The 26290-nt window shown below is 43.2% G+C and overlaps 1 long non-coding RNA gene across 1 annotated transcript in view; it reads left to right on the forward strand.

The window, feature by feature from the left end:
* Positions 1 to 26290, forward strand: part of LOC136792288 (uncharacterized) — a 133367-nt gene that overhangs the window by 23849 nt on the left and 83228 nt on the right. The window contains exons 7-9 of the long non-coding RNA XR_010835905.1: positions 9677 to 9933; positions 10612 to 10703; positions 23819 to 23923. This is a non-coding gene — a long non-coding RNA (uncharacterized lncRNA). The remainder of the gene's footprint in view (positions 1 to 9676; positions 9934 to 10611; positions 10704 to 23818; positions 23924 to 26290) is intronic.

Consider the following 26290-nt stretch of genomic DNA (forward strand, 5'->3'; position numbering starts at 1 on the left):
TACAACCTTGTAAATCAACTATACTTCAGTAACATTTTTTAAAAAAGAAGAAGTACGTTAAATGACCTGAGCCCTGGCCTCATTTCAGAGCGCTGATTGCTTACTTAATATACATGAGCTCTGCCATACTTTGAAGCAGACTTGCAAGTTGGGGGCAAAGCCATATGACTATATCTGGCCAATGGACCACAGACTAAAGTCTCATGTATCATTTCCAGTCTGAAGTATCAACAACTCCTTCACGACTGTTTGGCTCTCTCTCTCTCCAACTCAGTGACCCCAGAAGCCATGTATTGAGATAGTTGAATCTCAAGACAGAAGCATATTGGCTCCTTGGATTGCCACTTGGAAGGGAGTTTCTCTGGAGAACCATGGGTCTTGCAGTGGACTCTATGTGAGCAAAATACATTTTCACGTGAAAGTCACTGAGATCTGGGAGTTTGTTACTGCAGCATAACCTAGCATCACCCTGACTAATGTTCAGCGTTCCTCTCATTCTGTCTTGGTTCCCCTTTCCCGTTTTTTGACCCTTAGTGTCTGTAATTAACATATACAAAGGCTTTCAAATTTTCTCCTCAAGCTTCTTTCTGTTTTCCTGGAAGCTTCTGACAGCTGGCCAGTTTCTGTTATTTTCAAAGGTTGAGGCCTCAAGCTGTTTGATTTTACGTTAAAAACTAACATGACCCAAAAGGCTGAAGGACTTGAAAGCATCCGTGAGTCAGAGGCTTCAATAATTTCTAGGTCTTTCTAAAACACATTAATTTGGGGAAATTGTGTTTAAACTCTAAAATGATAAGCAGATGATTGTCTATCTTACTAGTCTGGGTACTTGTTTCCAGGGAAATTGTAAAAGGGAAAATGTTTCAGTTTATTTTCTTTAGCCAGGGATGGTATAGGAAAAAACAGATTCCCTAGGCATGATCATAAATCTCACATTTAAATAGCAATACAAACAATAATTTTGGGGAACAAGATTGTATGACATGTGATCATCACATAAGTAATGAGACTGACTTACACCCGAAACATACGAAGGGCATGAGTTTTCCTCAGGGAAGTGATCATCGTCAGAGGCTAAGAGCTTTGACCAAAGATATTCCTCCAGAAACTTAGCATCTATGATAACTGCTCTCATCCCTTGCTCTGTATGATAATTGTAGCACGTTTTGAGTGGGAAGTATGGGCTTTAGAATCTGAAGAACTACCTGTTGTTAGCGACAGTCCCCAGAGTAAGTAAACTAACCTCGCTAAGCCTCACTTCTCAGCTGTCAAGTGAAGGTAACAATCATCTATCTCATAAACTAACGGCGAGGAGTTAGGGAGATAATCTGTGGAAAGCGCTTAGCCCGGCATAGAGGAAGCGCTCACTAATCAGTAGCTGTTATTCTGGAAGACTCTCAGGGACAGAAATTCTTATCTTTTGAGGATGACGTTAACATTTGGAGACAATAAGATGCCGCCTGGAGTTAAAACTGGTGAAACAGGGCCAGCCATCAAACTCAGCAAACACGAGGCAACTTAAACCAGCAAGAATGTTCTCCTCCTTGGTCTGTCCCTTCCGCGGTGTCAAGGTGGCTGGAAGGAAGTCCATCTCTGCAGAGTCTGAATTAGTCTTGGGAAAATAGTTGGGTTTCTAACAGGATGAAAAAAAAAGGTATTCAAGGCAGTAGTAGCAGCAGAGCAAATTCAGGAACAGATCAGGCAGGGGATAGGATGTGAAATAGTTTGGCTGGAACAAAGTGGAAATGGGGCCAGAGACTTGGCTTGAGTGATTTTGCAGAGCATCCTGAATTCTGCAGTGAAAAAGTTTCGCTTGATTCTCTTGGCAGTGGGGAGCCCCTAAAAGTGTTAGAGTGAGTTAAAGGGCTGGGCTGATTAGGTACTAGAGAGGAAGGAAGCAAACAGAGGCCTCCTAAACTAACACAGGTGAGAGGGAAGTGATCCTGCATTAGGGCGATGGCAGTCAAAGAGGAGATGGATTTGAGACGGAATATTCCTGACTGGAGGACAAAGTGAAAGGAGTATAACATGATCACCAGCTTTGGATCCTGGTGCCTGGGGGAAATGTTGGTGCCATTTGCCCACACGGGAAAGCCAGAAGAAGGGACTGGTATGGAAAAAAAGAGGAGAGAGGAGTTTGCTTGACACCATGCTCACCTTGGGATAACCACCTGTTTGTGTGGGAATGTTCCAGGAATGCCATATCAGAAATGTCCCTCGTTAAGAAGAGGGCCAGACTTGGGTGGGTGAGGGAAGAAAGGGAATCTGCGTGTGACTGATTTCATGAACTGTCACTTTAACACCAAGCTAAAATTACCTCTGGCTGGACCTAATTCTTGCACTAGCAATTATTTCTAGCTATTAAAGCTTTGCAATACTTGCAGCAGCTAGCCACTTGTGGGCACAGCTGGCCAGTTGCCCCTTCCCTGGCAAGGACAGATGAAACAGACCTTCTTTACAGCACCACTTGGGCACACAATTACTAATGACAGTAATTTCTGCACGTACACCAAGTATCAGGTATGGAAACTTAACTAACTGCAGGAGGACTAGGGGAAATTGGCTGGAAATTTGGCCCAGGAAAGAAAGAAAATAGGAGAAAAGAAGTAAGAGCTACAAGCAGGAGGTTATAAAGAAGAAAAGATGGAAGAGGGAAAATGGGAGTGAGTCAACATCTATTGAGCTCCCAGGCTAAGTGCTAAAAATACTTGGATGACTAGGACACAATCCCTGAGCTCTCAGTCTAGTGGGAGAGAGGTCTACTATAGAAATGATTACAAGAAGCTGTGCTGAGTTTCATAGGTGAGCATAGTTTGTTTCGGATGCACCCCACTTAAACTGGGGGCACAAGGGTCAAAAAGTCCATTTGTAGGTGAGAAAACTGAGATTCCAAGAAGTTAAATTAGTGGCCTAAAGTCACAGTGTGATCATTAGGGTTCCATTGGTTACAGGAGACAGAAACCAAATTCAGACTGGCTCAAGGCAAAAAAAAAAAAAAACCACAACAAACATAATGGCTCTCATGTGATGGAAAAGTACAGGGAAGGTGGAAGGGTTGATGCAGTTTTTTTTTCCTGGATTCAGGTGCCCCATCTGTGCCCTGTCTTTGACCCTGCTTTGTTCTGTGTTGCTTTACCGTCAGAAAGCTTCTCTTCTACGGGGAGGGAAGAGGACTCCCGGAAGTCACAGGTTTCCGTGGTCCTTCGAGCTTGTAGCACATATTGACCCCTAGAAGCATTCTGATTGGCCCTTCTTGGTTGCCTTGGACCAACCACTGAGTCAAGTGGGATTGCATGCTCTGATCATGTGCCCACAGCTGCGGTGGGCTGGCGGTGCCCCTTGATTAACAATCACCTTCAGCAGGGAGTGGTATTGATGAGTGCCATCCCCAGAGGGAGGGGACAAACACAGTCCGTGTCCGTTGCGCTCATTTTAGAAAGTCGCAGGGTTGAGCTGAAAGCCCAGGCTGCATTCCAAAACCTGTGTCGTTCCACCATACAGAATGCCCCCGTCTCCCCCCACCCCTGATAAATGAGGACAGAAAGAAGCTAAGACGACGGGGCAAATGAAAGGAAAGGCAGAAATCATCTGGGGAGGGCAAAACACCAAAGAAGAAATGAGAAGAGGAAGAAAGAGAAGCAGGATGGTGAGAGCCTGTGGGACAAAGGAAAGCAAGGATTGAGAAAGAAAACGTATGGAGGGGCCATCTTGCAGCCTTCAACCCCGTCCCCTGGAATCTCTGCCAGAAGCCGCTGCTATTGTTCAGAAAGCTTTTTCCCATCTCCCTCGTTAAGACGCAGAGAGCCAAATGCCCCATTAATCTTTCAGAGGCCAGTTTGGTTTCTTGTGGCAGAGCCGTGCCCGTGTGGCTTGGTTCCGCATGTGAGTCTTCCTTCCCAAAGGCAGTGGGTCTTGGCAGACACACCCAATACCCATTAGGACCACAGGGACCGATGGCTGCTTTCACAACAGCTCGGTTTAACCTGGGGAGATAGTTGGCAGCCCTGTGCCTGAAGGGTTCTCCTACCATTTGCCCTGCCAAGATTTGCTATACAGTTTTCCTATTTCTCAGGCCCGTTTTCAGTGTGAGAAACTCAAAAGTCAAAAATAAACCCAGAACCCAATTCGCCATCCCCATCAGGCAGCTGTTGTGGGCCTGGGACAATGCAGGGTGTGGTCAGGAGACCGGGAAAGGCTTTTTCCTAGCTGAGCAGACAGTTGGGATGGAGTAGGCAGGAAGTAAACAGACGGGCTAAAGAGTAACATGGCGCAATAGTAGTAACCAAACCAAAAAAATAAAAAAATAAAACCAGTACAATGTAAGAGAAGTCACGAAAGAGACCATTTGTCTTACTGAATGTCCCCGTGAACCCAATCCTTATGACCCTAGGAAAGGTGGCAGGGGCTGGTGATTAGTCAACTTGGAAAGAGTGCCACGTGCGTCGGACACCTGTGGAGACTTTCATGGGTCGTGCTTGTCTCAGCTCCTCCTTTTTGGCTGTTTGGAGTTGCACTGCCAACTCAGAAGCCTGCTGTAACGGGCTGAATCACTTCTGCCTCCCACCCCCAGTATCATATGTTGAAATCCTAACTCCCAGTATCTTGGAATGTGACTGTATTTGGAGATGAGGCTTTTAGAGGAGTAACTAAGTTTAAATGAGGTCATTGGGGTGAGCCCTAATTCATTGTGACCGGTGTCTTTATAAAAAGAGGAGATCAGGATACGGACATGCATAGAGGGAAGACCAGATAAACATACAGGTAGATCTCCATCTACAAGCCAAGGAGAGACGCTTCGGAGGAAACTAACCCTCCTGACATCTTTGATCTTGGACTTCTGGGCTCCAGATCTGCGAGAAAAGAACTTTTGGTTTTTTTTAAGCCACACAGTCTGTGGTACTTGTTACAGGAGTCCTAGCAAACTAGAACACCTCCTCTAACTGGGCTGGAACACATGTCCCGATAAAACTGTGAGCCTTGGCTGATCAGGCATACCCAACCCACCATCACACCCTTCATGGGAGGATGGCTTTATTCCAGTGTTCTCTGGATTAAATGGGGAACAAAGCTAAGAATTTGGCCTCCATCTGCCTTTTTTTCATCTTACTTCTCAATTTGTTCAGATGTCAGGTAAAGAAGTAAGGATACTTTTTATTGGTCTTCCTCAAAACATCCAGATGAGACAATAGCAGTCAGCATAAGCCAATTTATATTGTGGTAACAAATAACCGATCGATTATTCCTTGCTCACATTCCATTACCCATCTGCCTCGGTGAAACTAGAGTCTCCGTGCTCAGCACAGCTCTGCGGGGAGGCTACCCACGCAGCCACTCAGTCACCCAGAGGTCCCCTCTCATTATGAGGATCCATGGTCACCACGGTGCGAGGAAACGAGCATGGTGGTTTGCACACTGGCTCTTAAGCATCCCCCAGAAATGACACACACATCACCTCCAATCTTATTTCATTGGCCAAAGCAAGTCATTTGATTCTGGCTAATGTCAAAGGGGCGGGAAAATGTAATCCTAGCCTATGTCCAGAATAAAAAGACCTGGAAATATTTGTGAACAGCCCTAATGACCCCATATGAACCATTGTCCCTGGCCCCGAGGAGGGTACAGTTGAGAGACGGAGAATGAGGGTTTGCACCCAGATGGTCATTCCTGTGTGAGGATATTGCCCTACTTGTGAGTGCGCGTGACTCACTTGAAGGTTACTCCCTAAGAAGGGAGGCCGTAGAAAGGGAAATTGCTTCTTCTCAGTGCATACACAGACTTGTTAAATATCTGTTAACATGCCAGGCACGGGCACTACCCTGAACCTCGCAGGATGTGGGGGAGGGGGGGGGTCCCTGACCTCCCACTCCCTTAATGCCAGTAGGCTCCCCCAATCATTGTGAAAACAAAAACATCTCCAGAGATTTCCAGACTAAAGCAGGGTACAGTTATGGTAGAAGTGTCTTTTGTGTCCATTTCTCATGATAGAAAAAAGCACGGTGTTTGGGGAGGGGAAGCATTTATTTTCCAGCAGATTTGGTGGGGGAAGTGTTTGGGATAGAGGGAAGGCAATAGGTTTCCATCTTGATGATCCAGAAGTGGGTCGTGGAATGTTGATGGAATGATCTCCTCAGATCTGGTGGGAACCTCAAGAGACCCTCAAGTTCAAGTTCCTCATTTTAAAGACAGACGATCGGGACCTGATTACTCTGAAGACTCTTTTGATCAGGGCTTAAGTGGGGGAGAAGAGTCGCCCTCTCTTCTTTACTGCCCTGATCACACTGGCCTCCTTCCATCACTGCCCCGCAACTCCTATACTATGCCTGTCTGTCCGCGACCTTGGACTTGGGCGAGTGGGGGCGGAAGGGAGTTAAGGGAGCAGAGGATAAGAGAGGATAAGAAAAGGCGGAGCCGAAAGAGCAGACCAGGTGGTTTCCCTTGCCACGTGGTGAAGGGGAGTTCAAGCCACCGCAAAGACCTGCAGCATGGCGGAGACGTAGGCCAACCCAAGCATCAGGAGGACGAATCAGGCCGTTTCCAAAAGCACGTGGTGATCGCCGTTGAGGAGGGTCTCTGATGTAAATACCAAGCAGTATTATTATCACTGTTCATAGTTATAGTGTAGCTTCTGAAACTAGCAGCCTAAGAGGTCAGCAGAACTATTTGAGAACGAAGGCAGGAAACTGACTTGTAAGCATCATCAAAACTCGGTTGGCTTCCTCTTCCTCTTTCAGGCTGACAGCACGATTTTAAAGAGGATGAGAAAGCACTTGGTTTGTTGTAGCGGTTAGGTATGCCAGATGTGAGATCACCTGCTTCCAGATTTCAGCTGAGACTTGCCAATTCGTTTCATCTAAGTCCTCAGCTAGTTTCAAGCCTTGGTCCCCGAAGCAAAATTGGAGGTTATAAAAATAATCCCCTGGTACAACTCCTAGGTCATAAGACATGTGCTGCAGACCTAAGCTGTTTTCATGGTTAGGGTTGCTTCTACTTCGGGGCTGCCCCAGAATTTTCAGAAAAGAGTGTGCGGATCCAAGGGAACCACAGAGCTTCATCAGGAGCAGTTTGCTTCACCTCCCTGCAGGATCTTATGGGGATGTTTGTAGGTTACGGGAAGGGCTTGTGGACTGGTTGCCGACGACACCAGGAAGCAGGAAGTCAACTCATAAGTTAGTGCCATCTGGCGTAAGAATGTTCCTTGGTCCACCTCTGCAGAGACCAGCCTGTGGCTAAATGGACAGCAGAGAGGGGGAAGGCTGCTGTTCCCTCCCTCCACTCTCTGCAAGCAGGCTCACACGTGCAGCAGAGGAAGGAAGTCCAGTGGATGTTCCCATGTTCCTCGGGTGACAAGTTTTCATGTCCCGCGTGCAGCTGTAATCAGCGAGTACGTCAAGAGAGGTGTGTGTGTGTGTGTGTGTGTGTGTGTGTGTAAAATAGGAGAGAGAGCTCATGTTATCTGAGGACATTCTGTTCTAACTCTGGCCTACCTTTGTTCCTGTGCCCAAAAGGATTGTCTAGGACCCTGAAATACCAGCCAGTGCAGAGCCCTTCATTTCCTTTGGTCTAGGAAGCAGAGGATAGAGAACAAATACCTAAAATCTATTACAAACTTTCTGACAGCCAGAAGCAAGAGAGACCATCCTCCTCTCTTATCTCTGTGCTGCAATAATTAGCAGAAAGAGAAACATCAGTCTTTATGAGATGGAAGCAGATTGTCTTCATTTAGAGCAGCTGGTTCCCAAAGCCTTACCTGCGGGTCCTGCCAGCTTCTGACACAGACATGAACTTGAATCCTGGCTGTGCTACTTCATAGTCACAAAGCCTTGGGCAGGTTACTTTAGCCTTTTTTCCTCATCTGAAAATGAGAAAAAGGACCCCAGCTTATTTGCTAGTATTGCTGTGGGATAACGTGAAGTGATGTTTATGCAGCACCTTGCTGTGGGTTCCATAAGTGGCCTTGCTCCCAGGAGGGACTGTGCCATTAATCGGATTCTCCTGCTCATGTGAGGACCTGAGCCTCGGCCCAGGAAGGGTGAGTTGCAGGGCTTCGGTGAGACTGGCCAAGGAGCAGCATATAAGGCAGGGCTGAAGCACACATCCAGGACCCTGGTCCAAGGGAAAGATCAACCCAAAGGACCAAGAGGGAGGTAGGACATGGTTTTGAGGCAGTGAGTTAGGAAAGTAAATACATCAAGTCTGAACAGATGGAGTCCCAGTAGCTGGTAGGAAATAAAGCCTGTAGAGCAGTTCGTGCAGCCCAGAAATGCAGCAGAAAGGCTTTTTATAGAGTGTCTGCAGACCAGATTCCAGTGAGGAGGCCATTATAGAGGACATGAGTCTGTTGGGGCAGTGACACAGGCTCTGTGGTTAGGGTTCCTTCCCACGCCCATTCACAGGAATATGGCAAAATCGTTCAGAAAACCTGGCCCTGGAAAGAGCCAAGGTTCTTGTCATCTTGTCTTGTCGCAGATGTCCAAGGCTTCTGTCAAGAGCCAACTCAAGGAAACCTCATGAGGAGTTTGAGCCCCCATCTCACCAGGCTCGGGCCACACCTGGCTTCACGTTTTTGTAACACCTTCAGTACAGGATGAAACAGTGGTGTGTCTGCCCTATTTGCCAGGACCTCCACTGAGGATAGGAAATCACTCTCCACCTGGAAAAATGCACAGGTGTTGCAATGCCTGGCCCACCATTCACGGCAGCTCAGACTTACTGCTTAGGACACAAAGGGAGAGCAACTTGGTAGACATATATTTATAGTGCCTGTAACTGGGAGAGGACAAGAGAACATACATGTTCATCACTTACCTCACAGAAATACCTTGGTTGTTTCCAGGGGGTGTGGCTCTTAAGTCTTTAAAGGGCAGTAACTCCAAGGACATCCACTAGGGCACAGTGCCAAGTTCAAAGTGGACTCTTGAATTTAGTCCAGTACTTGGCTTATCGCCCAGCCAGCTAGGAGTATCCTCAATTATTTCTGATGCTGATGGTGACAGCGCTTTTTGTAAAGCGGGAATGAGTTTTTTCTAAATACCTTTTGTGATTGGACAGCTCCAAGATCATATTCCTTTCTTTGTTGATTCAAATGAGGAGTTCCCCAAGTAGGGGACCATGGTACAGGCTAAGCGGTGACACCATTCCCTCTCTAGCCCCCTAGCTCACCAGCCCTTTCCTGTAGGACACCCACTCTCTCCCTTCTCCACCCTGCTCTGGGTGTCCAACCCCCATGTGCTTCTTTGCCCTTCTTTCCTGCCCTTTGGCTTCCTGTTGAGTTGAGCCACTAGAGACACCAGCAGGAGAAAGGAGAGAGGAAAATGAGGGCAGGGCGTTTTCCCCCAGCAAGTCACCTTGGGCTGGCCACAGCCCTCTAAAGCTTTCCTTTTCCTCCCAAACTTTACCTCGCTCAAGGAACCACACTGTCTCCTTGCCTAGGAGTGATGGCAGAGCCTTATTGTTGCTAATCCCCAAGAGAATTCATTGTCCTTTGTGATTTCCCCTACCTGACTTTATTAAAATTCCCTTTATTTGACCCCTCCTTGCTCTAATACCAACACCATCTCCGAACCTCAGAGACCTTCATTAAAGTAAAAAATTAGCAATTTGTTGAAAAATGTTGTGAGCCTCGAAAGAGAGCAGAGGTCCAACACTTTCTTGTTACCTTGTTCCTTCTCTCCTCCAGTAGCTTGCTGCTGGCTCACCGATGTCACCCACTTGCAGGCCACAGCCCACTCAGTCCCTATCTGGGTCTTGTACGTGGGCCTGGGCACATCCAGCAGAGAGGCTGCCCCCCGGGGCTCTGTGCCGAAGTTAAGATCTCCAGGCTCAGCTGGGGCAAAGGAAAGAGGTGCAGCCAGGCAGAGAGTCTGAACTGTATTGATCTGGGAAGCAAAACGGGAAACTGAAGAGTGACACCAGGCGTCAAGTCTGCAGGAAGAGGTGAGGCATCAACAGGGGGGCGAATCAGCAGGGAAGAAGGAGGGCAGAGCAGAATTCAAGGCAGCTTGAGGCAAGCTGATCAGGATGGAATGTGCAGTGTCTGCGGGTGAAGTGTGTGCGGGCATCTGAGGACCATTTCTACTTGATGGAGACAAACCCTAAAGGAGGTGGGTGGGAGCAGGCAGTTCATAAGCCAGTTCCTCTAGTAAGAGGCTGCCTCCGTATCCTCCATTTCCCCCCTTGTGGGGCTTGGAACTGAGTCAGGCTCCCAGTCCTGGGATTTGAGGGAGTGACCAGGACACTCAGTCTTCATGGGGACCCTGTGATTCTCCTGGCTGCTGAGAAGATCAAGGACTTCTCTGCTGGGGGGAAGCCCTGATGTTCAAATCTCAGCTTTCCCGGTCCCCAGGTGGACCCAGGCCACGGGATTCTCTTCTATCAAGACCTGCTGTATCGCGCAGGGAGCTCAGCTCGGTGCTCTGTGATGGCCTAGAGGGGGGGGAATGGGGGGGGGTGGGAGGGAGGTCCAAGAGGGAGGGGTTGTAAGTATACATATAGCTGATTCATTTCACTGTACAGCAGAAACTAACACAGCATTGTAAAGCAATTTTACTCCTATAATTAAAAAACAAAAAGCACCCTCACTAAAACTGAGCCTCTGTGCTACTTGGTTTCCAGCTACCCAGCGGCCTCCATAGGGGCTCTGCTCAGCTGTCTTACTCTCTCCCCTTCCCTGGGGGCTGGATTCTGCTTTGATGATCCCACTTCTGGTAAGTGTCTTTCAGTATAATTTCAGGTGGAGAGTCTCAGGCCCCATCGCTCTGGCTCCTGAGTAAAGAACAGGGATTTACTTCAACTTCCTCACCCTTCTGTTGGGCGATATCCACAATGACAGCCCCAGAACTTGGATGAGATCATTATGTAGTAATCTGCAAGTCCTGAGTATCCCCCAGAGGTCGGCCTTTCGTAGTAGTTAGTAGCCCCACTCCACACTGGATTTATGGGGTGGATTTTCCTCTAGTCTCCTCCATCCCGATGTTGCTGAAAATTTAGGATGTCTTGGGCCCAAGCCCATCCAGGTGAAAGTGATTTATAGCCTCCTTCCATCTACTCCTTCTCTAAGGCTCTTCAAGCCTTCCGAGGGCTATGTGGGGTGTTTTAAATATTTCATGGAGAGTAAAGGAGTAACGTTCTAGCTCCTGGGGTTTCTTCTCAGTGGGATCTAGCTTATTCCAGGTGTGGAGTACAGGGAGGGTATCAACTTGCATTACATTTTAAGCACTAACCACAGTCCAGCACCCGGAGAGTCTGCCAGCAGCTACTCTCTTGCCTTAAAATACAGAGCAGTCGTAGAATATCTATTATGCTACCTATTCAGCACGTCCTTTAACAGGACCCAGGAGCAAAGTCCATAGGATGGGTAACACTCACATCCCAAATCCAAAGAGTCCTGCAAGAATCTCTGTAAAGAGAAAGTTGTCCAAGGAATAGAGCACGTATAGATCTGCCTCTGTCTGGTATGTGGGAGACCGCAGCAGGCTTGGAGGTTATCTGCCTGTTGTGGCCGCCCCATAGGCATGTTCTTATGGTTCATAATCCATACCATCTACTGTGGCAGAGTTTGAGGGATGGTTAATGGGATAACTCTGGCTGGACACTTGCCTTTCTCTCTGCTCACTCCATTATGTAGAAAAGGACTACCTGGCAACCTCAGTCATTCAGAACATGGCCCCAAACAAAGGTAGATGTGTCATCACTTGACCAATATGTATTCTAGTTCCCCCATGAGAGTTTTGTTTCCTTACAGGATAGGTAAGAATCTTATTTTTATTTACATCATCTAGAGACACACCTGCCATGTTGTCCAATGCACAGCTGGCAGGAAACAGAGATTTTCTGGATGATGATGGTAGAGTCAAAACCTGCCTTTTGCTGATGTCCACTTACCAAATGTCATTGGTCCACTTTCTGGAGCCATCTAGAAAAAGCTTTCTCCTTTCCACAGAAGAGTCTTTGCTTTTTAAAAATAATGCTTTTTTTCCCCTTCAATTTACAGACAGCATAATTGCTTTTGAAATATTTGAAAGCAGTAATCATGTGGACTTGAGAGGAAAATAGGCCAGAATTGAATCCCAGTTTCGCTTCTCTGTGGCCAGAGACCCCTCAGTCCATTAACCTTCTTTTAATTGTCATTAAAATTGAGATGAACCAGAAAGCCATAAGGTTTCTTGAGAGGTGATAACACAGGTAATCTGGCTCTCAGGAAGACTCAGTGACCGATTGTTGAATTTAAACAGAGTAACCCAGATCTTAATCCCAGTGCATTTTCACTCCAAGTTTGGTTTGTTTCCACTCTGCTGAGTTACCACCAAGCCCAATCAAATTGACATAAAATGCTTTTTGGTTACTTATTCTCCAACTATCTTTTTTTTCTCTTTAGAAAAACATAATAACACATCTGGGACCTATTATATGGTGGTATATATTTCAGTATATGTTTCTGCTAATGCTTTAGTAAACAGAAACCTCATGCATGTTGCCTCCTCGAATACAGTAGCTGCTAGTCTGCCTTGAGTGTGAGGCTCAATATAAAGTTAAACATTGCAGGATTTTAAAGACGTGTCCCCATCAAAAGTAGAACTGTAGCCCCAGTTGTATCTGCATCACTTTTTGTAGTTAAGATAATGCTTTTAACTACTTCCTACTGCTTAGAATGAGGAAAATTTTAAAAGTCTGTGATGTCCTTATTTATATCAAAGACAAGTGTATCAGGAACACTTCTGGTTGTTGATATCAGAATACTTAACCAATGGTAGATTGAACACATAGAGGGATATTTTGTCATTAGTTTCATATTTTCTCAAACAGCAACCTTGGTTCAGGGACAGTATATCTCTATGTTTCTTTTATTTTCCTCATGGTTGTAAGATGGCTGACCTGACACCAGACATCAAGTCCACATCCACTTGAAGAGGTAGGAGTGAGGAAGTAGAACCAGCCACATGTACATGTGTCCAGAAAAGCAAGACACTTCCCAGAAGCACTGAAAAGACTTACATCTTGTGGTGTCATAGGGCCACCTCTACCTGCATGGGAGACTGGGAAAGTGAGGTTTTCCTATTCCAACCTCTGTAGTGGAGGTAGACAAGAGAGAAGGAGATAGAGATGGGTGTTAGATTAGCCAGTCCCCAGTGTCTGTCATCATGAACTTCATAAAAGCGTTTGTGAGCTGAGGCCTACTGCATATCTCCCCAAACTAACCCTGAAAAACAAGAGATACCAGGCTATGGAGCAAAGAAGAAGAACTTTGGGATCAGACTCACCAAAGTTTATGTCCTGGCTCTGTCACTTATTGAGAGGGATGGCCCTGGAGAAGTCACTTCTTCTCTTTGAACCTCTCTTTCCTCACTTACAATAATACTGTGTCCTAGGGCTAGTGTGGAGATCAAATGAAAGACTATGAAAGCACATTTTGTGCTGATTACATTACTCCTCTGCACATTATTATGGTAAAGATAATGGTGGTGGTAAACAAATAAATAAAGGAAGAATGTAAGAGCCTGTTCTGTACTACACAGAAAAGCCAGGCCTGTAGGTCTGTGATGACCCAAGGCTTCCTTTCTTTGGTCCTTCCTTCAAGCAGATCATTATTTTATAGCCCTAGGCTGAGATCTCAATTTGTCGTGTTCAGTTTTGCATTCCCAGTGCCTAGTGCACAGTGATAGATGCTCACGGAAAAGTTTAATGAATGAATGAATCCCCCCAGAAGCATGAACTAGTTGGAAAAAGAGGACATTGTAATCCAATCAAACAATAAAGACAAGTTTCAATAAAGACAAGTTTCTCAGGGAATTATTCAGCAGCTATTTAAGAATAAATAGGCAAGAAATTCTAACAAAAAGGTGGTGGCAGTGGAAGTATAGTTTTCAGATCTCAAATTTCCGCAAAGCTGCTGTACACAAGAACCAAAACCCATGGGCTACATTTGCAAACATAACTGGGTGACAAAGTATATCCTCAAACCTGCAACTATAGTGGGTGATGGAAAAATGCCAGTAACCATAAGATTTGCATTGTCTCAACATCTGTGCTGGAAGAGCAAGGGAAGCAAGAGAATGACTGAAGGACCTGAGAACAGAACCGGAAATAGCTGACAGGTATTCACCGAGAAGCACAGACAGGTAATTTGAGAACAGCAGCTAAAACAGATTCCAGTAGGATTTTGCTCACTGGAAAAGGGTTGAGGTCAAAGTAAGAACTGAAAATCTGGGGCAGTCTACCCCTGATGAAATCTTGAAGCTGACAGCCTTTTCTCCTTTTCAGAGTAAGACCCCACACTAAGAAAAAAAATGCTAGGAGTGGAATCAAATTTAGCAGGTCAGAGACAATAGTGTTGAGGAAAGAGAAGGTATAAAAGTAGAGGAGAAAGGGGAAAAAAAACAGGAAATTTTAGAAAGAAAACCTTTATGTTTTTAACACTACATAAAAACCACAGAAGAGTGAGCTCTATGAAGTTAAATATGTTATCTGAAGAAAGTCATCTTCTTCTAAAACTTAGCAGAAACCAATTTCACATAAAAATGAGCAGTAGAATGGGAACATATGTATATGTATAACTGATTCACTTTGTTATAAAGCAGAAACTAACACGCCATTGTGAAGCAATTATACTCCAATAAAGATGTTAAAAAAAAATGAGCAGTAGGAAACTATGGAGGTCAAGTTCCATAAAAAGTTAAGAAAAGGAGACAAAGACATATGCAATATCCCTATGGAAAATGAAACCATGCCAGAAAGACATGTCCATAAAACTGATCAAAATTTCAATTTATTATTTCAAAATGACTAAAAGACATTAAGAAAGTGATATAAGATATGAAAGAACAAAATAAATCACGGCTAGAAGAAAACTCAGAAACAGAACTGAAGAAATAATTTACAATGAAAGAATAAATCATTTTAGAAATGAGGTCTTAAACTATAAGGAGCACAGAACAAATAAACACAACAAATGATGCTTTAAGAGAAATAGAGGTGAAAGGAGAAACATTTTTTTAAATCAAAAATAAATGAAGATCTGAAAAACATTCAAGAGAATACCTTTTGTCTATATATATTATTACATATATTATATATTACATATATAATATATATATTTTATATATGTACGTAATTTTGAAGATAGTAAAGAAGATCCAATATATAAGTAATTAGAGTCCCCTGAGAAGAAAACTAAAACAAGGGAACAGAACAAATTCTAAAAACTAATTCAAGAAACTTTTCTGAAATTAAACAACATTTGAAACTTCATATTGAAAGAGCATATTGTGTACCTGCAAATATTAACACAGACTGAGCAATAACAAGAAATATTACTAGATTTAAAAGAAAAAGAATGAAATCTCTTAGGCATCCAGGCAAAACCAGCTTGTAACTTACCAAGAAAAGATAATTCGGTTACCTTCAGAATTTGGGGCCATATTTTATAGCAGAATACAATAGAATAACATATTTAAAATAGTAAGTTTAGATTCAACGATTTTTATAATTACATTAAATGTAAATGGTCTAAAAAAACTTTTTTTTAAGTTGAAACTTTTTCAGTATTCCTGCAGCACACCCACCCCCACCCTGCCATGTTGCATTCAAACTCTGCCTTGTGATGGCAGAGGGTCTGGGATGAGAGTGAGCTTCTTGCTCCTTCTCCAGCAGCAGAGAGGTTTTCCTAATTTCAGTACAGCCAATGAGGGCTTGTTTTCTACCTCTTCTCCTGTTGCAGGCAACCTATGCCTTGAAGTAGGGGAGAAGGACTCACAGGAGAGCTTTCTGTTTGTCTCTCAGTGGCAGCCAATCACCACCAGGCACTAATGAGGGCTCAGAATGTTGGATGGGCTACTCCAAGAAGTCCCGCTCTACCTTCAAACTTTGACAAAGCCTGTTTACCCTCACTGTAGAGGAGAACACTCTCAGGTCTCCTTTCCTGCCCTCGATCTTTTTCATAAGCACTCAGTGAATGCCCATGGGAAAGAGCTGTTGAGTACGTGTGGGCTCCCCTGTGTCTGGGACTCCTACCCTGTCACAATAGCCCACACTTAATATGTAAGAAGTTGTTAAAATTTTAGTTGTTCTTACCCACTTTTACGGCTACCACTTCTTCCTCCCACATTCTGCCAAAGGTAAAACACACAACGTCCCATATCTTCTCAGAGGGATTTGTCAATTTTTGGAATTTATTTTTTTTCTGTTTTGTTGAGACCTCAGATCTCTGATGGACTAAAGAGAATAAGATTTCATAAGTTATATGGCTTTGATGTTCTCTTGTGGCTTTCTACATCCTAAGTAAAAGGGAAGCTCCAATTTTTAAAAAACAATTTTTAGTAATTATAATTAGTAGTGGCAGTATTAGTATTGTTATTTTGACTATTGTGTGTGTTATTGTATATTGTGGGATAAAGCAAATGAATAATGATGGAATATTTTAATTCTCTCATTCACTGTGTCCTTGAGAACCAAGGTTTTTGGTATGGAAGAAAGGACATACATACATGGTATGGAAGGAATTAAGTAAAAATCGTGCAACTCTGAATTTGAAACACTATTATGAATTTATAAGATATTTTATATTTAAATACATGTTTATTTCCTAATTCCATTCACCAAAAATGTCTAGCAATGTGACTCTCTAGTTGCAGAAAGCATCTGTAGTGCCCAGATTGTGATCTTCAAGAATCATTTCCTGCCATAAGAAACCAGAGTTTCTTAGAGAAATAGCTGATTCAAATTTGGTGTAGGAACTATGCAAGATGAACCTAGGCCCTCTTATCCCACCAAATAGAAAGGATGCTGTCAAAGACTAATAGGGTCATGTCAAAAGGACTCAGCTGCCAATCTTAGGAGATTTCCATTGGCCAAAAATGGGACAACTTGAATTTAAATAAAGATAAGAGATGCAATGTACTTAAACCCATTTAAATACATTGCATTTAAATTAATGATTTCATAATTTTATATATATATATATATATATACATATTTTAAATCAAATCAGTCACTTTTAGAGGATCATAGAGAACCAATTCATGATCTTTAAAACAGGTAAATAAAGGAAATAATCACACATTTGTCCTTTTATATACAAACTATGCAACTGGGTAACCGAATAATAGATGAGAGAAGCATCTCTTTATAAATTATTCCAACTAAAAAGTAAACCGAGATGTAGAATTAGAATGTCACCATTTTTCAATCTCCAATAAATTTATGGGTCTAGGCCATGAGCCTCCATGGCTGTTGGCATTACAAAAAGAGAGACAACCAAACATATGCTATCTAAAGAAATAACATGCCACTTCCTATGGTCTTGCCAAAATGACTGAGTTCAAGTTTTATCCATCTCTGAATCCAGCTTCTGATTTGTAGATAATGCAGAGGACAGAGAAACATGTTGGATGGGACCATGAGTACACAATCAGCAAAATTCAGAGAAGAGGGAAATTCCATAGGTCAAACCGCCAGGGATCTTTAACAAATAAATTATAAGCAAAAGGAAGGAATGGAGGGAAAACCAACAGTTTCGAAGAAAGGTTAAAACTTGTTAAATTTTTGAGGGTGAATGAGAATAAACTATAGTGCTAAGATTGTACACTTGGGTAACAAAATCATAAAGAAACATAGGGAAGTGATTACTCTAAAAGTCAAGATAGTGGTTAATTTTGGAAAGAGGAAGGGGACACATGTGAAGGGCTTCTGGAATATCTGGAAAATTTCTATTTCTTGATCTGAGTGAGTGTTAGCCCTATAATTCACTAAGCCCTATGTTTGTTTTGTATGGGTTTCTGTATCTGTGTCTTATTTTACAGTAAAAGTTTTTTTAAAAAACCTGTTTCACTTCAGAACAACCTCTTGATCTCATCCCCCAAACAGTGAATTGCATATCTCTATGTGTACAAATGAAATACATTATAAATTTTTTAAAAGAATAAATAGGCAGGGAGGATATGTTTAAGAATATATTTTAGATCAGGTTATATTTCCCTAAGTGCCTTTATTAGAACCTACTTCACAAAATCCTTTCCTTCCTTAAAAAATCCTTTCAGAAGAGTCTGTGCACCTCTTTTTCTAGACTCGCCAAGCTAAATAGCTAGAAAGTATTTCCTTTTCAAAGTCCAATGAACACGCAATCCTCTATATAATTTTAAAAAAAGGTGTATTAAGGTTTCTAATCCCCCACCCCTTCCTTCCATTTTAGAGGGGAAAAATATATGTGTATAAATATGCACACACATACGTATGAAAGCAACTAAACGCTGTAATGTAAACGTAGAAGTGGCATTCAAAAGAGAGACCTTCTCCACGAGAAAGATAAATACCCTTTTCAGGAAGAGTTAGAAGATGAAACAGTTTCCTCAAAAGTTTAAATACATTAAAGAATTTTATTTGCCATCTGAGCTGCAATTTCGAAGCCAAAATGTGAGCCCAATGTGGGAATTTTAGCAACAACTGAACTTGCTAGGGGATTTGGGTCTTCCTAAGTTTTTTGAAGTTCCATTTTGCTTTGTCTTCAGATGCCTTGACATAATCAGCCCATTGATGCCTTGTGCTGTCTTGTACATGCAAGCAATTGCTCACAATTCCATATCAGGGCTGGAGACAAGGAGAGGTTCAGATCCCTTTGACACCGGGGCGCCTGGTCAGGAAGTTCTCAAATGTGCAGCAACGTGAACTTTTAGCTGAACTGCTGCCCAGTGGGGCACCCGTCCTTTCAACCTCCATTGGCTCAGGTCTTCAAAGGCTGGGGGCATCTGTACCCAGTGACCTGCATGGCTGGCCTGACACATCTCTTTCCCATGGAGTGGTGGGGGTCGACGGGATTGAAATGACTTATTCACCTTTATTTCCAATTTGAGCCAGAGCGTGTGTGAAATCCACCCCCACCCCCCCTGAGATCAAACAACCCGCCAGTTGCCCCCTAGTTGCACTGGTCACTGAAGGAGCATCTGTTTTGACCTGCTTTAAGAAGCGTGCTTCCCACACTTTGGGATTAGCACTGATTATGACAATAATGCTGGCCCACACTTACATGAGTGTGGACACTGTCCTTCTTTAATCATTGCAGTAACCGCACAGGCAATTTAAGATGAGGGCACTGAGGGAATTCACCCAAGAACACATATATAATTAGCCGGAGAGCTGACATTGGAACTCAGGCAGCTCTGGCTCCCAAGTTCATTACTTAAACCACCATGCTATGGTACCTATGGCTAGAGAATAAACACCATCATAGACATAGCTAGCTATATAGAGTACTGCTGATGCTAGCTCCCTCCATGTATCAGTCACTATACCAAGCTTCACAAACACTTAATTTAATTCTATATAGATAGATATAGATATAGATATAAAGGACATAGATACATGAAGACCTAAAAATTAAGAGCAAGCCTTCAACCAGGTTGCCTAAACTTAATCCCAGCTCCACAGTTTACCAGCTGTGTGACCTTGAGCGAATGATTTAGTATCCCTGGGCCTCAGTCTCTTCATCCAAAAACATCCCCCTCATAGGATACTGCAAGAATTAAATGAACAATTTATGCAAAGCACATAATATATTTCCCAGCACAGAATAGGTACCCCCAAAGTTAGATATTATTATTTATATATATGATATATATCATAGTTTTATTATTATATTAATTATACTTCATATAATTAACAATATGAATACTATGATGTAATAATGGTATTTATTATTGCTATTACATATACATAGATGGACTATTTTCTCAAACAATCCAGAAAGCTGGGTAAAGAGGAATAACATTCTTCAAAACTTAATCAGGGTCAACGATTACCAATAAAAATTATGCTGAGCTGACTCATTTTTCTCAAGGAGATCAGTTTTTGAGATACAAACAGCGAAGTAGATTGATGAGGGTACAGCTGAAAATAAGTCTTAGGATTAGAGACCACCCACCCTACACAAAAAGCACTGTTCTGAGCAAGACAGGCTGCCAACAGTCTAGACAGAGGACAGTTAGCATTTAACTCTCATTGCCATAGCTGGTGCTGTTCGTCTCAAGATGCATAAAGGCCAGGTGACCCTCTGATCACAATCCCTACCTTACCACCCTTTCATCACCTAGATTCTGGTCCTTCTAAGATCAAGTCTATTTCTATCCTCATGGACGCTGCACGAGCATCTAGTATCCAAATCCTATTTGATGTTTAAATAATACATTCCTGTGCAAAGTAGCTGTGAGGAAATGATAATACAAGCACAGGTAGAGGGTACTGAGCAGATACTTTGAACTGGGTGCTGTGTTAAACACAACCATTCTCTCTTTGGCTCTCATGGCTCCATATGGTAGCATTAGATCATCTTCCGGTCCCATATCCATATTTACTGAACGGCAGAGGTGTCCTCAAGCCCAAGTCCATCCACCTCCAGGGCTCATGCCATTAAACCCTGCACTCTAAGCTGCCCTCATTCCTTTCTAAACTCTTGTTGACTTTATCTCTCTTTCACCACCATTCACATACTACTTAAGGAAAGTTAGCAAAGAAGTTCCTTCGCTGGGCATTAATTACTGTAAAAATAGCTGATGTCTCCATCTTTCTCCTCTGAGCACCCCTAGTACTTGATACATAGCTTCAATTCAGCAGTATGCCGAACATGGCCTTTCTCCATCACTAGGCAGTGACTCTTTGAAGGCAAGAACCTTGTCTTATTCATCTTTCTGACCCTAGCACTTAGCACAGGACCTGGCATATTGCAGGATTTCAGTAAGTATTTGCAGAGAGCATAAACAATTGGGATGGTTAGATGCATACATGAAGGGATGCCTCAAATGACCTTCCTCTCTTTCGCTGAGACGTCACGACTAACCCCTATGTTGTTGATCACCAAGAAGTGATTCAGTTGCTACAGCACTTAGCACGATGTCACATATATGATTGGTGCCCAATACGTTTTAGTGAATGAGAAAATAAACCCATAATTCAGGCCTTAAGGCAACGTAAATCACCTGGGAGATCTATTTAAACACTATTTGTTCTTCCACTTCTGAAATCTATGACAAATGAAACCAGATCAGCAGGTTGCTGGTAACGTGTGCTACAGCCCATGAGGGCCTGAGCTGTGCTGTGCTGGCATCAGCCTATAGTGAAGAAGCCACAGGCTTATGACATTTTCCATCACATCCCCTGTCAGGCTGCTGTGGATGATCTTGTTCGTTACATCCAGAGTTGGGGTCCTGTCTGGTTCAATGCTAAGAATTGTTCTACTGCTGAGACACTGGTCAGTTTTTATATTATATACTTGGTAAATTATATAATTGTCTTTATTTCCCCCCTTTTTTTGGCCAATAAAAAATTGGAGCTAAATTTGTAGCTACTCATAGCAATGGAAAGATCTTTTAATAGCATACTTCTTCAATGTCAGTCTTGATTCTCTTTTATTTCCTTACTACAAACCCCTTCCTTCCTTCCTTCCTTCCTTCCTTCCTTTTGCTTTTACTTCTACTAATTTTATGCATTCTCATTTCTTAATGAATGATGGCAAACCATCCAGCGATCATAAACGAAACTAAATTTAAAACAGCTTACTTTATTGTATAACTAAAGACAAAATGTATTCAGCAAATATATTGTTATTTGGATACACAATGATTTTTACCTCCCCCTGATGTATTTCATGTATCCAGGACTAAAATCTTCTCTAGAAAGAGAATAAAGGAATAAAATATTAAACAAAAGAGGATACTTTTAAGAAGTCTGCTGGTATCATTCCCCGTGCATTGGGAGGCTGAATTCCTGGGAGGATGATCGTAGCTCATGAAAAGGAGTCACCAAGAGGAGGAAAAGAAAGGGAGGCAAGGAATATGCAGGAGGAGATGAAGGGATAAAAGGGAGAAAGAAAAGAGGGAAATGGGGGGGGGGGAGGACCTGCAGATGGTCCTAATTCATCAAAAGATGAACTAACAGTGGAGTCTGCCTTATCAGCTAAGGCTGATGCTTGGATCTCAGTTGTCTTCAAGAGGCTGGTGGCCAGAAGCAAGGGGAACATCAGAAGTTACGTCATCATCTGCACTTCCAGCTTTCTGCTAAAGAAGATAATTACCTACTCTATTCCATTTTACTACTGAACTAAGGGGAGAGGTTACAACCAAATTTTAGAACCACCAACTCAGACCTTCAGCTCAGAATCAACTGTCTCATCCGCCCACTATTTCCTGCCCTGAGAAATACAAGCCAAAGCTTTTCTGTTTCTCCTTGTGTTAAAGAATTTAGCCGAGTGTTCTAAGAAGGAAACGTATCTTCACCATTTCTCTTTACATTCTTACTATATTAATTTTTTGTGAGAATAAAACAAATCCATTGTAACCAATAAGGAGACAAAATTATATTAAAATAATACAAACATGGCTTTTCATCTATCACCAGGGAATAACCATTTTGTTTTCAATTATTTCCTTCTAGTCTTATCTGTTTTCATATACATGAGGTGGACATGTGTAGCTGAATGTACACTCAGTCCTGTATCCTTTTAATATTTTAATAAGTCCCTATGTCGAGAGAGTTCCTTCAAATTTTGATTTTTTTGAATGTATGCATTATATTAGATTTATGGGACTATCTTTATTTTATCTTGTTCTTGAATCTTTAGATAGCTTCCAAGGGGTGACTATTCTATATTTTCTTTGAGTTCCTCTAATCGCAAGGCACTAAAGTACTGGGGTTTTGGTGTGAGCATTGACAAGAGAATTGAAAATCAGGTGGGAATCCAGAAAAACAGGGACCACAGTATGGTTAGAATTAGAGACCAGAATTGGATTCAGGATAGCTCTTGTGGTCAAGATAAAAGCTGGTTATCAATATCTATGGCTCTTCTCCTTGCAGGAACTCTGTGTAGATTGTACTTCTGTACTTTTTTACCTCTTGAGTTTAGACAACGACCACATTCCTTGCTTTGGCCAATGAAATGTGAGAGGAATGAAACGTGCCGCGTGCATGTGGAAGTGTTCACGGGCAGTGTGTGATTCTCCACGTGCTCTTCCCATGCTAGAGGGAATGTGGTCGATACCCTGCCCCATTCTCTCTTACGAGGCTGGTGCTGTAAGTGTTGATTGCTGAGTTACAGCTCCCTTCCTCTCCAGAGACGTGCCCTAAATCCCAGAGGGATTACACAGTCTCTCCTCCCTGAGGGACAGCCAGCTGTGAATGACCAGTTCATACTCACAAGCTCCTCATGGGACCAGGTGGAAGCTAGTCTCCACCACAGTCCGTATCTTTGTTGAATTTGCTTTCCCAGCCTTCTCCTGTTCCATCACTCCCCTTGTCCAGAGAGAACTCTCTCGATAAATCTCTTTCCCAAGAATCCACAACTCAGGCTCAGGTTCTAGGCACCCACCCTAAGACACATTTCCCAGGTGACAGGGTGTGCAGCGTTGCAACCTCGGGTGAAGGACAGCACCCTGGAGAGTAGCCTGGACCCTCAGTGGACAGGTGTACGTGTAGAGCAAACCTTGTGAGGTTAACACACCAAGATCTTGGGAATTATGTCTCTCCTGATTAGTAGAGCGTTCGAGATGGACCTTAGTAGCAGAAGTTTCTTGATCTTCCTCCTGGAGCTCATCAGCTGATGTGACTCAGCTACAGTCTGTATCTCTGCTTCCTTCTGTGTGTCTCGCTTCACTCACTGCAAACGAACTACCTCTTCCTCTTCTCTACCCTCTGCCTCCTCTTTCTCAGTCTTCATGTCAGATGGCCCTCCGATGCGGCTTGGTTATTAACTCTCATGCTTCCTAGTCTACCTCATAGATGCTAGCTGTTGCATTGGCTTCAGCTCCATTTCCAACCTAATTTTCTCTGTGTTTTCCAATTCTAGTTCCCGAGAGTGAGAGTCTGATTGGCCAACCTCGTTCCTGGGCTTCTGGTAAGTCTCTGTCCTGGCTACCTTTTGGGTGGGGTCAGCCAGAGCGTAGGCCCTGAGGTACATGGCATGGTTGTTTAGTGTTACCTCAGATTTCCCAGAAATGGAGACATTCTGACATGGGCCTGTGACGTGAAACTGGGCTGTGGTTCCAACAGGAAGATCAATAGCTTTTGATCTTACATTGAAGCACTTTCCTCTTTGGCTTGCTTCTTTGTCACGGGAGTCATCCTCAAATTGGCAGGTAGAGGCAGAAGGGGCCAGAGACTCCTCTCCTACCTGAGGGAGTTACCTCCTCCCACAAAAAGCCAACTGGGAGCCAGGCATACTGGCATCCATAAGCGTACCAAGTGTCTTGTGCAAACAGAAGTAGTCCTTACAGATCACATGATACAGTGAGCCCAGATAAGCATTTTGGAATAATGCCCAAATGTCCAAATTATGCTCAGAGCATCTCTTCTAGGAAGTGGGCACCTGAGAAAGCATTCCAAGGTTAGGAACTTTGTCCATGTGCTTTTTACCAGCAATATCACTAACAATCATGGTCGTGTACCTGCCTGCACCCATCCATCCTTTCAGTCATTGATTATACAAACATTGGTGAGCATCAGCCAAGTGCCTGGTGCTATTTTAGTTCCTGATGGTATAGCAATTAACAAGGCAGACAAAATCCCTGCTGTCATGGAGCTTACCTTTTTTTTTTTTTTTAGCATCTTTATTGGAGTATTATTGTTTTACAATGGTGTGTTAATTTCTGCTTCATAACAAAGTGAATCAGCTGTACATATATATATATCCCCATATCCCCTCCCTCTTGCGTCTCCCTCCCACCCTCCCTATCCCACCCCTTGAGGTGGTCACAAAGCACCTAGCTGATCTCCCTGTGCTATGCGGCTGCTTCCCACTAGCTAGCTATTTTACCTTTGGTAGTGTGTATATGTCCATGCCGCTCTCTCACTTCGTCCCAGCTTACCCTTCCCCCTCCCCGTGTCCTCAAGTCCATTCTCTACATCTGCATCTTTATTCCTGTCCTGCCCCTAGATTCTTCATAACCTTTTTTTTTTTTAGATTCCATATATATGTGTTAGCATACGGTATTTGTTTTCCTCTTTCTGAGTTACTTCACTCTGTATGACAGACTCTAGGTCCATCCACCTCACTGCAAATAACTCAATTTTGTTTCTTTTTATGTCTGAGTGATATTCCATTGCATATATGTGCCACATCTCCTTTATCCATTCATCTGTCAATGGACACTTAGGTTGCTTCCATGTCCTGGCTATTGTAAATAGAGCTGCAATGAATATTGTGGTACCTGACTCATTTTGAATTATGGTTTTCTCAGGGTATATGCCCAGTAGTGGTATTGCTGAGTCGTATGGTAGTTCTATTTGTAGTTTTTTAAGGAATCTCCTTACTGTTCTCCATAGTGTCTGTATCAGTTTACATTCCCACCAACAGTGCAAGAGGGTCCCCTTTTCTCATGGAGCTTACCTTTAATTTAAGAGACAGCCAATCAGCAAACGTGCAAATGATATGTCAGTTTCTGATAAGGACTCCATGAAAAACTAGGCAGGTTCGGGGCGCTAAAAGCAATGGAATTAGGGGTGATCTCTTAGATAGGATAGTCAGGGAAGTCCTCACTGAGAAAGTAATATGTGAGCAGGCCTAAACAAAGTGAGGGAGGGATCCACTGAAAGATCTGGGATAGAAGAATACAGGGGAACAAAAGGTATAAATGCGCTGAATCAAGAGCATTTCTGGAGAAATACTCTGACACAGGAGCATGCCTGCAAAAACAAGGGGGTGGGGGGAGGGGGAGCACACAAGCAGAGCTAGCCGCCTGTGTGAAGGCCCTGAGGCAGGAAAATACTTGGCATATTCAAGGATCCCGACAGCTCCTCTTGGTGCTGTTCAGAGAGGCAAAGGAATAGTGAGTGAATTATAGGCAGGGCCAGAAGACTATGTAGGCCCTGTGTAGCCCATGCTATGGATTTTATATTTTATTCTACATGAAATAGAAACTGTTAAGACCCATCAAACATTATTATTTTTTTTTTTTTGTAGTTGTGTTGAGGGTTAGTGATGGCTCGATGGGCTTGGGAGGGGTGATGGAAAGGGAGATAAGTATTTAAGACCAAGGTCCATTTTGGAAGTAGGATGGACAAGACTTAGTGATTGCTTGAATGTAGGAAGTAAGAGAGGGGTGACAAAAATGGTTCCTAGGGGTCTTTGGATAGCTAGCTGGGAGAGAGGTCATTTACCAAGAAGGGGGAGTGTCATGGGGAAGCAGCTTTGAGAGAGGAAAAGGACCTTAGGTTTGTAAACCACTACAATAGAGTATTATTATTATTCCTAGTTGATGACAAGTAAACAGACTCAGGAAAGTTATTTCACTCGCTCAAGATCACATAACTCATAGGCAAA

The sequence above is a fragment of the Kogia breviceps genome, chromosome 12 (assembly GCF_026419965.1).
Source record: "Kogia breviceps isolate mKogBre1 chromosome 12, mKogBre1 haplotype 1, whole genome shotgun sequence".
In the NCBI taxonomy this organism is placed as follows: domain Eukaryota; kingdom Metazoa; phylum Chordata; class Mammalia; order Artiodactyla; family Physeteridae; genus Kogia; species Kogia breviceps.